Below are 4,750 nucleotides of genomic sequence, written 5' to 3' on the forward strand. Positions count from 1 at the left end.
GAAGAGGCCCCGCCCCCAGGCCCGCCCGGCCCCCCCCCAGGCCCGCCCCTCTCCAGCCGCGGGGCGGAGGCTGAGCGCAGCAGTTTGGAGCGGCTCTGGAGCTGGGGCTGAGCTCGGGAGCGTCTCTAAAAGGACTTCCTTCCCCGGATGTGGGGACTCATTTCCCGACTTGGTTGTATATGCAATGAGCCCTTCTTCTCGACACCCCCCAAATTAAAATAGTTTATTTCCTATTTCTGGAGCAGAACTGGACAGGCAGTCTCCCGGAATCCGGTTCCTGGCCCTCTCTCGGGCAGAAGCTGGATGGATGAAGCCTGGTAGAAGGGAAAGGGAATCCAGGCTTTTTCCCTTTCCGCCCGCCGGGAAGCCGGACCCTCCCCTCTGCCCTGTACACCCCCGACAGGGAACTATTGGATTCTCAGCACGAAAGCACCCCCAGGATGGAGTGGGCGAGGTCTGCACAGGAAGAAACAGCCTCAGCGAGAGATGCTGGGAAGGACCTGGGGGACATCCTGCCCGGAGTTTCCCCTCCGGGACTCACCTTCTGGCGTAGGTTAGCCTGATCCTCATCCATTCTGAATTCTTTCTTCCATTCCGATCGAGGAGAAGCGGGGAAAGGCAGGCGGCCTTCCAGACGCGTTCTTCTAGCATCTAATGAAGAAGGGAAGTGACACACACAGCCGGAGAGCTGCGAACAGCAGCCTGGAAAGGGCAGGGCCTGGCTCTCCGTGTGCACTTTCCCAGCCCCAGGCAGCCTGCCCAGCAGCGGTCTCCTGCGAGCCAGAGGAGAGAGCCCCAAAGGCCAGGGGCATCTGTGAGCAGCCGCCCAATGAGTGAGGACAGAGCCCGAGAAACAGGCCCTGCATTAGGCCTTGGCCTTGGGGTCTCTCGGTGGTCTGCCTCTATCCTCTTGGCAAAGACTGAGTGAGGAGAAGAGTGAAAATGTTGCCCTGGCCGATATGGCTCCGTTGGTTGACTTCACCCCATGCACCAAGAGGCTGCCGGTTTGATTCCAGGTCGGGGCGCAGGCCTGGGTTTGGGGGCTCGATCCTCAGTGGGGCGCCTGCAGGAGGCAGCCTTTCATCCACGTTTCTCTCTCTCTCTCTCCCTTCTCCCTTTCCCTCTCCCTTCCTCTCTAAAATCAATAAAAACGTATTTTAAAAGAAGACGTGAAAATGTTGGCAGTTCCCAAGCCAAGAAAACCCGAAAGAAGCAGACCAGGTGGAGGCTACAGGCCTCTTCCCCAGAACCCAGGTTAGCAGTCCTTTGGGCTGTTTGCGTTCTTAGGGAGAGAGAGTTAATAGCGTGAGAGGCAGATAAGCTGCCATCTGTCAGAAGTGATTTTTTTCAGGCAGGAGCAGAGATTAATCAGAGGTGATGGTTCCTGTTGGCCAAGACCTGCCTCTCTCCACCCTCTGCCGCCCGGAGTCGTTAATGGGGCAGCCTCCAGAGCTGCACCATTCAGTGTGGTCACCACAAGCCACCTGTGCCCACTGAGCGCGTGCAATGTTGCTGTAAGTGTCAGATGTGCTGCAAGTGTAAAACACACACTAGATTTGAAGACTTAATAATAAAAAAATGTAACGTGCCCTAACCGGTTTGGCTCGGTGGATAGAGCATCGGCCTGCGGACTGAAGGGTCCCAGGTTAGATTCTGGTCAAGGGCATGTACCTTGGTTGCAGGTACATCCCCAGTAGGGAGGTGTGCAGGAGGCAGCTGATTGATGTTTCTCTCTCATCGATGTTTCTAACTCTATCCCTCTCCCTTCCTCCCTGTAAAAAAATCAATAAAATATATTTTTAAAAAATGTAATGTATCTCATTAATAATCTTTATATTGATTACATGTTGAATAATATTTTGGATATACATCAATTAAATATATTATTAAAAGTAATTTCTGGGGGACTTTCAAAAATAAATCTTTTTCTAAAAAAATAAAAAATTTAATTTCCTCCCGAGGTCCCTCTGTCCTTTCCTCCCCCCAGGCTTGTTTCTTCCTACTTTTTTTTTTTAATGTGGCTCCTAGAAATTTTTAAATTATATAGATTTGCTGGTCTAGACTGGCAAATCTACCCACACACACCTGCATATGCATGCACTATTCTCTTCACCCCTCAGCCCCAAAACCAAAGTAATTCACCTCCTCCTCTGCTGGTCTATGATTTTCTTGTGCTTTGAGAATCAATCAAGCCTTTCTTGACTGAGCACTTCTCATGCCCCAAATCCCAATACCCACGTGTGTAAGTGAGAGCGCCCGCTTTTATTTTCTCAACAGCATCTCAGGCCTCACAGCTGCACACTGTGTTGGCCTCCTGTCTGCCTCTCCCTTTGAGGTAGGAACCACTCGAGGGAAGGAAGGTTATGGTGTCAATGTTTTGTACCTTCTGCTGCAGATGTCTTCACTTTGTTTTTAATTAGTGAGGCCAGCAAGCATTTGGGCCAGCCACTCCGCCCACACATAGCACCACTACCTTTTGCCCTTTCTGAAAAAGAGCCCAATTATTCAGCACTTCTCACTTCCTAAGTCCAAACCCAGGAGTGAGTGCTCCCTTTATAAAGTAAATAATCTTCTTTGTGAACCAATGTCACCCCAATAAATTCAATTAAAAATCATCTTTTTATGTAGGGCAATTTAGCATGGAGTGCAGTGGAACAAGAAAGAGGGGGGGGGGGCTTGGGGACAGTGGGCAGAGAAAGCACCCTGGGGGGCCCGGGCTTTGAAGCCTCATTTCCTCCTGGAATGGGCCTCTGAGTCACTGGGGCTCCCCCCCCCCCCGACCCCTCCCCCTCACCTTCACCTCCCAGCGCTTCCCTTGTGGCTTGAAGGCAAACAGAGATGTGCCCACAGTCACCCAGCAAAGAGGGCCTGTGAGACGCCCCACCTCTTCTCCCCTAAACCCTGCCTCTCCCCTAACACTAAAGCCTTCCATCTGGGGACCACAAACTAAGAGAGGGATTATGCTGCGGGCAGCTGACTCTCCAATTGCTGACTGGGAAGAGGAGTGAGAGGAGTTCATTATAACTCATTTTTGCGAATGCTTAATATTTCAATTAATATGATTAGCCCCAAGCCTAAATGAGCAGCAGGGCGGCAGATCTGCTGACAAGACACGGGGTAATGAGATCAGCGGGGCAGCCGGGTCTTCCTGCAGGCCGTCCTCAGAGGGCGCGATCTGGTTATCGTCTCCATAAACACCAAGATCAGATTAGGAGGAGGAAAGACGCACTGGGGGTGAGGGCGGTGAGTGGAAAGCTACTTCCCACATGTGTCTGCACTCTCGGTTCCCTGGCACCGGCATCACGTGCTCTGACCACACAGCACTGGGTCCTCTACCATCTCCCCTACACACCCACCTAGGGGACCCTCCTAGGAGGACCTCGGTGTCATATGATGAAGTGTAATCATGTCTACACACACACACACACACACACACACACACACACACTCGGACATACGCACCTGCCGAATATGGCTTCAGGCCACAGACACCCACATTAAGGAAGGAAGGACGGTAGTCACAGTGAATCAAGCAGTAGGAAGAAGGGCCTCTCGGCCTAACTGGTTTGGCTCAGTGGATAGAGAGTCGGCCTGGGGACTGAGGGGTCGCAGGTTCGATTCCGGTCAAGGGCATGTACCTTTGTTTCTCTCTCATTGATGTTTGTAACTCTCTTTCCCTCTCCCTTCCTCCCTGTAAAAAAATCAATAAAATATATTTAAGAAAGAAAGGAAGGAAGGAAGAAAGAAGGACCTCTCTCACTCAGGGCTCAAATGAAGACACAGGATGAAGAAAGGCCAGGCTGACGGCTCTCCCATTCCCACTAGGAGCTTTTTAGATGTTAATCCTCACTGGAGGATCCGTGATTATTCATTTGAGAGAGAGAGAGAGAGGAGCGGGGAGAGAGAAACATCCATCCATTGCCTTTGACCAGGAATCAAACCTGCGACCTTCTGGTGTCCAGAAAGATGCTCCCACCAAATGAGTCACCTGGCCAGGGCCCCACCCGGAGTTAAAGGCGTGGACTCGGGAGCCGGGCGGCCTGCTCCGCTCTCAGCTAGATCTCTTTCTCGCTGCTTGAGCTTAGGCAAGTCATTCGCTCTCTGGGCCTTGGTGTCCCCGTCTTTATTTAGAGATAATCCCTGAGCCTCCGTCGCAGGGTGGTGCTGAGGCTTGCACAGGTTAGTAAATACATAGCACTTGGAACCATGCCTGGGCCACAGTCGGTCCCATCTGAGTGCTGTTACTGTTACTCCCCTTCCGGAGGAGACGCCTGCTCGCTGCGACCGCTGAGCAGGGGGCTGCTGGGATTCCGTGGGGGCATTTTTCAGGCACCCCAGCACCCCTGTGCTTGCCCCACTCCGGGTGAAGAAGGGAATGACAGGAGGCGGGGTGCTCTACAAAAGCGCTCGAGCCCCTGTCGGTGAGCCCGGCAGACAAGAGCTGCTCGGTCCAGGAGGCCGGGTGTCAGCAGATGCTCCCTGGGTTGAGGGGGAGCTGTGAGTGGGTCCAGTGCATGGGGGGGGGGGGGGGAAGCTCCCTTGAGATCATGAAGCAAAGGGGTCATCCATACTATAGTTGTTTAGGGGAGTAAGGGCCCCAAATGTGCTTCCCCCACCTCTCTTCGCTCCCTGATTCAATTCCAGTCCCACTCAAGGAACCTGAGATGGGGGGTGGGGGGGAGACAGGGAGAAGAGGGAGGGGTGATGGCGCTTCTGCCCTATGGGGAGCTTGACTGTGTGGTTCTGAATG

General features: G+C 52.9%; 1 long non-coding RNA gene across 1 annotated transcript; it reads right to left on the bottom strand.

The window, feature by feature from the left end:
- Positions 1–209: 209 nt before the first annotated feature.
- LOC129147989 (uncharacterized) lies at positions 210–3,659 on the bottom strand. Its single transcript, XR_008555201.1, has 3 exons — positions 3,463–3,659; positions 542–651; positions 210–314 (listed from the first exon to the last, which is right to left on the bottom strand). It is a non-coding gene; the product is annotated as an uncharacterized LOC129147989 (long non-coding RNA).
- Between the last annotated feature and the right edge of the window lie 1,091 nt (positions 3,660–4,750).

Source organism: Eptesicus fuscus, chromosome 22 (genome assembly GCF_027574615.1).
Source record: "Eptesicus fuscus isolate TK198812 chromosome 22, DD_ASM_mEF_20220401, whole genome shotgun sequence".
Classification (NCBI taxonomy): Eukaryota; Metazoa; Chordata; class Mammalia; order Chiroptera; family Vespertilionidae; genus Eptesicus; species Eptesicus fuscus.